This window comes from Armigeres subalbatus, chromosome 2 (assembly GCF_024139115.2).
Source record: "Armigeres subalbatus isolate Guangzhou_Male chromosome 2, GZ_Asu_2, whole genome shotgun sequence".
Taxonomy (NCBI): Eukaryota; Metazoa; Arthropoda; class Insecta; order Diptera; family Culicidae; genus Armigeres; species Armigeres subalbatus.
Window position 1 is genome coordinate 135,836,659 of NC_085140.1, and position 10,107 is coordinate 135,846,765.

Below are 10,107 nucleotides of genomic sequence, written 5' to 3' on the forward strand. Positions count from 1 at the left end.
GACTTGTTGCGAGCAAATCGGACAATGGGAAGTTCAAAAAAGTGTGTCTACAAAATTTGTACACATACACACATACACACACACACACATACATACATACACACATACAGACATCACCTCAATTCGTCGAGCTGAGTCGATCGGTATATAAAAATCGGCCCTCCGGGCCTCCTATCAAAATTTTGTTTTTGGAGCAATATTATAGCCTTTACGTACACTTAGTGTACGAGAAAGGCAAAAACTTCATACTTGTCCACTTGTTCATTGCTTGCGATTGCTCACCGATAAAAACCAAAAAATCAAACAAAAGTGATTCCAATTGCAATATTTTTGAAAATAAACTTGGGGAAAAGCAAGAGTTTAAAATAAAAATAAAAAGGCACGTCCATCGGTATATGTATTAAATATAATCTCTTCAATATTTGACTGTTAGCTTTGCGCAGTGGCGATATCGTAACCAATGAGGTACAACCGAGATGCGATTATTGCTAGTTGCAAAATACTTGACTCTTCATGGGCTACAACTATTTCTTCCCATTTGCTGTAGACTCGATCCAGAAAAAAGTATTTTCTTTTTGAGCAACATATAAACAATAATGGTTCAGGCGAAAACTCCCGTTATGCTACTTGTTGCTCAATTGAAAAATTCCAAAGATCACTCATATCCTTTCGATTATTTCTCCATCATCTGTTTATTATCAATTTGCTGCCAATATCTGTCACCATCAATAATATATTTAATTGGTATGTCAACATATTGTGAGGGTGTCACTGGAACTGCACTCCATAAAACAACAAGCTAAAACAGCAAAACATCCAAAACATATAATCTATGACAGCTCGGATCCAACATCGTCCTCCCTGTTTCTTCAGCTAAGCTAGCTAGCTAGCGATCCCAGTATCTATCAGCTTGATATTTCTTTCATCTCAGCAAAAACGCAGAAACTTTCCCCATGCATAGCTCAACGGGGCACAGTTCTAGACAAATTACGCTTCAATTGCTTTTCCCCGGTTTCCCACACTACGCCAAAGTACCAAACCAAGCCGGCATCAGTGTACCATTCTGTTTCTTTTGGCTCGCATCATGTACCAGTTTTTTTCCGCCATCCCCAGAGTAAGAATTTCGTCGCTTTTTGTCGCCCACCAACATCCCATCCGGTCGGTGCGAGCTGGCAAAGTGCCCGCATGTACTTCAACTCGTTTCTTGCTTCCAAGAACTGCTCGAGACATATTGTGGAAAGGAAAGAAAACTCAAAACCAGCCCGGCAGTATGGGGGAATAAGCTGAAAACTTTGGATCAGAACCATCTTCTTGTCTTATGCTGTCACTTTTGAGATCTTGCAGCGATGAAACGGAAAGAAAGACATTATGCACTCCCAGAAGTGGATAGAGGTTGGTCCAGTTCCAATGGTCCGTTGGGAGCTCTCGGGCTAGTTCGAATCTGGTGTTGAGACAAAAAAGGGCATCTTTGCTGGTTGTACCGTGAACCGTGGAGTAACTGGAAGACTGAATTATATCAAAATAGAAAACAAAACAAAAAGGCCAGAACGGTCATTGCATTTCGGAGTCCTGTAAAAAAATCAGACGGGTTGTGTACTAGACACGACTGCCCAACGTAAACTGCCCAAAATCTTGACAAAACCCGATTTATTAAAAAAAAAGTGTTTTGCCTTTCTCGTACACTAAGTGTACGTAAAGGCTATAATATTGCTCCAAAAACAAAATTTTGATAGGAGGCCCGGAGGGCCGATTTTTATATACCGATCGACTCAGCTCGACGAATTGAGGTGATGTCTGTATGTGTGTATGTATGTATGTGTGTGTGTGTGTATGTGTGTATGTGTACAAATTTTGTAGACACACTTTTTTGAACTTCCCATTGTCCGATTTGCTCGCAACAAGTCGCAGTCGACGCGGAATTCAGTCCTATTGTTTGCTATTGAAAATTAGATCAATAGCTCATCGCAATCTGGAGTTATGGCCAAAAAACTGTTTTTGCGTATAAAAAAATAGCAAAATGTTCTAAATTGAATTCACCTAGATTCAAACCGCTGACCTCTGGGGTGGAAAGCGCTTGCCATACCACAAAACCATCGGAATACACATGGTACGAGTAAATATAAGTCGTACAGTATTCATCAAATTGGTATATGTTCATTTCTTTTCAAAGCCACAGAGTTCACTCTGCTAGGGTAACGGTACCAATATTGGAAGTATTATTTAATCAATGAAAGAAAATATATATTTGATAATTCGAAATTGATAGGTTTAATGCATTAACTAATAGACAAACTTTGAATTTGCTAGAAATGAAATTGGATTCATTTCGTCTTGATAATCAACCTAATTTTCTTGGAGGTAAAATGAGCACCACTATACTGCCGTCGCAAGCATAATCATCCAATATTGATTTTGCATGGAAGAAAATATGGAACAGTTACGCTTGCGGCGGCAGTATATAGGTAGGAAAGCCAATTTGTTTGGGAAATTATTGTTTTCAATTAGTATTCATAATGGCATAATTACAACGTGTCGCTTCAAGTAAAGCAAACGTTAAGTAATGCAATGATGAACAATATTATTAAGAACCCATTGTCTCCACTGAGGGCATGATCGTAATAACGTTTCTGTAACGTTTCATGATTAATAACGTTTCTCTTTACTAAACGTAATCAGGCCCATTTTTTCTATTATTCTGCTATCATGCGCTCGCATACCCTATATACGAGTGAACTTCTCACGTGGCATCTTTTTTGTGGCGTTCAATCAGCGTATGGGAGCGCAGCTGATGTGCGTGAGGACGCTATGCAAGCACATTTCGGCGGGAGCGAACGGCACTGCATTCGCTTCAGTCGCTTGCCGTCGGATGAATATCGCAGAAAGAAGCATCGCCAATACGCACCGCATTGGCCCTGACGGAAGCGAGTAAACAAAATGGGGGCTGGTTGATGCCTTTTTATTTCACCCGGCAACGATATAGGGCGTAAATTTTAAAATGATTGTTAAAACGTTAAAACACATTTTAGCCGAAAATAGTTGGATTTGGAAATTTACTTTTAGATTAGCAACACGAAAGTCTAATTATTTCGATTAAAAAACATGTGTAGATATGTAGCCTGACATATAGGTGAAGACTTCGACTATCTGTTGGTGGTGTTGGATTGCGTGGGAGTGCTCTCGCCTCTCAGATTTGACGAATCGATGTTTTAATCTTTGTTTACAAACGAAGAGAAGTCGTTTTAAAAATTTGGTATTGAGTTATAGAAAATAAAAATTGTTTAAAGTTCATTGATATTAACTAGAAAATATGTTTTTGAAAAAAATTAGAATTCAACGAGCGTCGAACGCAGACTCTCTGAGTGAGAGCCCAGGACTTTACCCCTCGGCTATCTTCACTCCTCGAAAGAGTGGTGATCGAAGTATAACAGGTTATACGTAATTTGCACTGATCATCGGCTGCTTGTGCATTCGTGCGGCAACGCACCGGGTGTTGTGTTTAGGTTCCGTGGCATATTTATAGCATCTGACGTTGAAAAACATATACGATTGAGTCTACGTCATGTGCTTTTGTGTCAATTCATTCAGATAAGTCACCAAATATTCATAGTGTGTGCAGGGAAGCAGCTTCAATTTCAATATTCAATTTGAATCCACTGTAACGCATTCTTCCTTGCGTTTTAGCGAATAATCCATATTGGCACAGTATATGTAAAACATGGCTGGTCTAACAATTAGTTTGTAAATAAAACAATTTATTTTAGTAAATGGTTTTGATTTTCTATAAATATTAATTTTCTATTATTCCTACCTTTTCGCTTGCATACCTTCTGTGTGGTTTTTGATAGTTAATTAATTCATGCTATACATAAGTCCTAAATCTTGGACTCGCTAGACCAATTAATTGGATAGTGACAACATATCTGTTTGCAGATTTCAAATAGCACTCGGATTATGTGGGAGAAGCTGAGTTTCGGAAGGATTCGGAGAAAATTTTCCATTCTTGCAAGTCAATGAAAATGTATCCAAACTTTTCTACAATCCAAGGATGTTTTGGATCATGTAGTGATCTAAGTTCGATCATTTAGTTTGTCGATGATTCATTCCGGAGGTTAAATTTCAAAACGTTTTTATGGTGGACTTCTGGTGCGAATATTTTTCGACAGCTTTGCCCTACAGTTTGTTGTTTTAATTTAACTAATAACAGAGATAAAGCTTGTTTGTAATAACTTATACTAAATGATGACAACATTATTTTTTATTAGTTATTATTAGTCAGTATAAGTAAACAAAATGAGGGCCGGATGATGCTTTTTTATTTCACCCGGCAAGGGATATAGGGCGTCAAATTTAAAATGATTATGAAAACGTTAAAACACATTTTAGCCGAAAATAGTTTGATTTTTTGGGTTCGAAAATTAATTTTCTTTTGGATTGGCAATTGTGTAGACTACATATCTTCACACAAGGATGTTTTCAATCATTTAGTAATCTACGTTCGATCATTTAGTAGTTTGTCAATAACACATTCCAGAGGCTAGATTTCAAAATGTGTAGCATGGTGGACTTCTAATTCAAAGGTTTATCTACAAAACTCTGCCTAACAGTTCGATGTTCGAATTTTACAGATAATAGAGCTATAGAGCTTATACTGAATGATTGGAATTTTGTTATCATTTAGTATAAGTTACTGCAACTAGCACTGTAACTCCTTCAATGGTGGAATTTAAACATCGATATATTAGGCAGATATAGAGTAGAGTGGGGCAAGAGAACGCACTTAGTTTTCAATCGATCATGTGGCCCTTATAGAGCAAGCTTCTGCATATCAAATCAGTGTCGATGATTCAAATACTCTTCTTTTATGTTACCCAGTGGAAAAAATATTGAAATTATTGAGATTCGTTTTAGTAGAGCCCTTATTGCAAGACAAGTGAAAAACGCACTTTTACCCCACCGGTGGGGTAAAAGTGCGCATCGGGTGGGGTAAGAGTACGCATTTATCCAATCATGTGCTTTAAGTATATATTAACACAAATAAAAGTTAATAACATTCAATTGATGTTTAATGAGCATATATTAGGGAATGTTTAAAGATTACGTAACTCTTAAAGGGGGAGGGGGTCCTAAAAATGTGCACTTTCAAGCGAAAAACCATTGTTTTTTGTATATTCAAAAAATTACAGAGGTAAAAAAATATATCAGGTTTCACGTGGCGTATACAAAGGAATTTTCCTTACAGAAAGTCCACCAATCACGTAACGTAAAATTTGGCTATTTCATCACCCCTCCCCCCTATATTATACTTTTTGTATGAATCCTCTAAAAATTATATGGAACGTCATACATCTCGCAACCCCTCCCAGATAAACGTTGCGTAATTTATGAATGTTTATTTTGATTAAATGAAATTATCATTTAGATGAAATTATGTTTTCGTACAATGTTTAGGTGTACAACAAGTCCTAATACAATTTCATTATTTCGCTTCAGTGCTTGGTTCGCTAAGTCCTTTCTAACACCAAATTACTTCAACTTATCCTAAAAACTTGTTATAATTTCGAATTCTGTCCCTTTTTCTTAGTTGTGGATCTTTACGCTTTGGAAGAAGTCTTATTTCGGCCGGAGATACGGGTTTGACATCAGAACTTGAAGATTCATATGCGTACTCTTGCCCCACCGGTTCCTGCGTACTTTTATCCCACAGTCCCAAAAATGATTCAAGTAATGGTTTTGACTTCTTGGAAAACCAACCGGATTGGTGTTCTGCACCATAAAGTACTCTATACAATAGGTTATCGAAATGGTATAATGTTCACCTGATTGAACGTTTATATGGTAATGAAATACTAGTTGCGGAAACTCAATTATTTTTAGCAAAATGACCAAAAAGTTATCTAAGTCCATATCTCCCTTGTTGTTTATTCAAATCGTTTACAATTACACATGATAATAATTGGCCAGAATACCTGTCAAACTGATGCAGTGCTGCTAGTTTATCTTTTTTATTACTTAAAAAAATCGAAAACGTACTCTTACCCCACGCGCACTCTTGCCCCACTCTACTCTATAGAAAAACCTTCGCACTAGAAGTCCACCATACAACACATTTTGGAATTCAGCCTCTGGAATGAGTTATAGACAAACTACTAAATGATCGAACGCAGATTACTAGATGATCGATTACATCCATTGTGTTGTGTGTTGATATGTAGTCTAACATATAAGTAAATACTTCGGCTACCTGTTGGTAGTGTTGGATTGCGTGGGAGTGCTCTCGCCTCTCAGATTTGACAAATCGATGTTTTAATCTTTGTTTACAAACGCAGAGAAGTCGTTTTAAAAATTTGGTATTGAGTTATAGAAAATAAAAATTGTTTAAAGTTCATTGGTATTATACTAGAAAATATGCTTTTGAAAAAAAAAATTAGAGCCGAACGAGCGTCGAACACAAACTCTCTGAGTGAGAGCCTAGAACTTTACCCCTCAACTATCTTTACTCCTTGAAAGAGCGATGATCGAAGTATAACAGGTTATACGCAATTTGCACTGATCATCGGCTGCTTGTGCATTCGTGCGGCAAGCATGTTTTGGATCATGTAGTAATCTAAGTCCGATCATTTAGTTTGTCGATTACTCATACCAGAATTTAAATTTTAAAACGTGTTTTATGGACTTCTGGGACGAATATTTTTCGACATTTAAATTCTTAAAACCTCTGGAATGAGTTAGTGACAAACTACTAAATTATCGAACCTATATTACTAAATGATCGAAAACATCCTTGCTATAATCCATAACAAATAACACTAACGCAAACAACGATTTTTGATTCCCTGATAGAATAATATCAGGTATGCAATCAGTATGATATAAAGTATTACACATTATAGGCCCAAGTATGCTGATTAAGTAACACCAGCTCTGTTACGAGTAATCTATCAGATTTTGTACAGGAATAGTTTACCTGTACAGAGTGATCTGATAAATAATTTTAGATCAGTTCAGTATAATATATACAAAAGCAAATTAAAACTAATCAATTTTAATCAAACTTCCGGTTAATCACTCCGAAATGCTCTCCATATGAAGAAAAGCAACCCTAGTAGAATTCTCTTCAGATTTTATTAAGTCGGATCAAATTCGTAAATATTAGCTAAAAAGTGGTTAAATTCAATGACAAAAACGGAACTGCTCATCAGCAAAAAAAATAATTCTTATCTATATGATGAAGAATCATACTATTCCAGAAGGTGCCAGGAGCCTAAGCTGGATTCTGACTTCAAAACAGGAAACTCGAAAGTTTGTCAATTGAACAAAATTATGGATCATATTACCGAAGTTATGAATCATAATCACGTTAAAATTTTGCAAAATTGTATTTTTTATTAAATGTAATTTTCTATGGATTATTTTCCAATTATGGATCATTTGTCATACGTTCATGGGAAAATAGCAGGAATGATATTGTTTTTCTTGATCATGTTTGAAGGTACATACTTATTTTCCAATTTTTTGATATATTTTTTTAGCTTAGATATGCTTAGTTATGGATCTTAAAATTATTCTTTATGGATAAGCCTGAACTATTTTTTGGATTTAAGATAGCGTTTTATGGAACATTCAGATGTCATTTATGGATCGTTTTTGTGGATTTAACGGTACAAAGTAAGGGCTGCCACAAACAAATGTGAAAAATAAGCCCTATTTAGTGTTAAATATATTACACTTTTCTAATATGTTTGTCAACCCTTTTGAACGAGCGAGAAAGGCATCATCACTGCTAGGTGGATCAATCAGGGTTTTTTTTATCACTAGGTATCAATAGTTTGAATGTGTCGTCGATCGGCTCGGACGTACATTTCAATCGCGCGCGTTTTAATTTTAATTTAATTTATTTTGCATACGTAACAGTTTATTTTTGTTGGTGCGATGAGTTGTGAAATTTGCTCACTCGATTCAACCGAAGACGCGGTGTTGTGGACCTGTGTTGGGTGTACGCGCACCTTCCATGCCGCATGCGTAGGAGTATCAGTGCAGCGTTGCTCCTTAAGAAAAAAGGACAGGAAGATTGATCCTAAGTCCTATGTGATGCCTTGCTGCAATTCGTGCCAGGCATTAGTGACACTAAATTTTGAGATTAAGGCACTCACGGAGCAGCAGGCGAGACTGGCTGAAATGATCAACGTAAACTCGGAAGTTATCCATCGTTCATTGCAACAGGTGAATCCTAATACAGTTCACAACGCATTCGAAGGTATGGAGATTTTGCTCACTAGCATAAAAACTGAGCTATCGACAATCAATAAATGTAGCAGTCAAGATGAATACACCACTAGGTGTTCCAATCTGCCAAATTCACGATTCAGCCATCTTGGATTTTAGTATGGGAGAGCCAGCCGGTTTGTTTATGTTTTGCACCGAAAATGAATTTTTCACCCCCGCCTTCTTCGTCCATAAACTGAGCACATTGAAACACCTAGCTGTGTATTCATCTTGGTAGCAGTTTAGCTGGCAGTGTAAGCACAATAAAAAATCACATCACCTCGCTGTTCGATATAGCGATGAAGGCTGCCAAGGAAAATATAAAATTGATGTCAGCAGATTTATCGACTGACCTGCGCAACTTAAATAACGAAATTAATCAGCTTAATCAGCTGTCTTTGGATACAGCCGCGAATTGCACCATGAACTCCAACCCAATGCTGGGTCTCGATATACTTGACGACCTGAAGCAATGCTCATTTATTACCGCCACCACCATCGGATCCCAGCTCGAAAACTGAAACAAATAATGAGGACTATCAATCAGGTTGCCGTATGTTAGGATCAATGAAAGTCTGGCGTGCTGATTGGACAGAGTATGATTTGCGTCAACATCGACGCACTCAGCAGATAAAAGCGAGGGACAAGGCTATCTAGCGAAAAAAGCAAATTAAATACCAACGCACCAAAAATATGAATTGCGCACGGAAACAAATGCATACCCACAGGCATGAATAAAAAATCATGAAATCATGAATCGGGTCAGTTCATGAAACCATGATTATAATTCATGATTTCAGGGACATTATTCATGGTACTAGGCAATCCTCATCAGTCGACAGTATGCATAACCGGTTGAACTTCGAACACTCCATTCCTAAGAAGTAAGAACGGCTGAGAGGTAGCACGCCGGACTCTCGCTCAGTGTTCTCGAGTTCAAATCCCCTGTTGCACTTTTTTGACGTAGGACTTACGTCTCTCTTTACTATACCGGGTGTCATTTCAAAATATTCAAATCGAGCGCGTTACGCTGTGTTGAAAGATTTTAAACGTTAATAGCGTTCGTCTCAGTGGACGAATTTCTGCGGTAAGCCCCTCAATCGACAGATTTCAAGTATGCCTTTCATGTCCATGCTTGATACGACCCGAAAAACTTGTTTCAATAGGCATGAAACTGTTTTCAATGAAAAACATTGAGATCAAGGAAACCTATAAATATGGGTACCGCATAATTCTTGCATCATTCCATTATAACGTTCTGATTGGTGCAGACACCAGCGAATGAGCAGCCGCTGGGTCTGTCGAAAAGCCATAAAATAGCGCAACGCGATTTTTCCTTTCTTTCTGACCGGGACAAGCGAAGCAACCGCATCATCGATTGAACAGCACTCACACCAGGGAATGAAGTCTGCTCGACACCATCGAAGCCACCATCATCAGCCGAAACCTAGCCAGTACAGCAGCAGTCCACCCTACAGACCCGACAAAGCAGCAATGCTGAGCAGATACCGGCAGCAGCTCAGAGTCGAGCCGAGACCGGCCGGCATCGGTGATGAGCCGAGACAGGCTGAAGAAAAGCCACATGATGCAGCATGTGTCCAAAAAACAAACGGTTCTTCAGAGAACCAATAATAGAGATCAATATCAAAGCTTTCAATATCCTTCGGGATAGAAATTGTACTCCAATATTCTAGTGATAAAATTTTATGCGTGATTTTCATAAATAGCGACTTCGCTTGACCATGCCTAAAAAAAACATAAGATGTCCAAATCTCTCACATAATATTTGGATATTTGGATTAAAAAAAACACCGATAACAGCTCAAACATTCATAAACTATCAAT

At 37.6% G+C, this 10,107-nt stretch overlaps 1 pseudogene; it reads left to right on the forward strand.

Annotated features, from left to right (window-relative positions):
• Window positions 1–431: 431 nt before the first annotated feature.
• LOC134218652 (U4 spliceosomal RNA) lies at window positions 432–560 on the forward strand (annotated as a pseudogene).
• The last annotated feature ends 9,547 nt before the right edge of the window (window positions 561–10,107 follow it).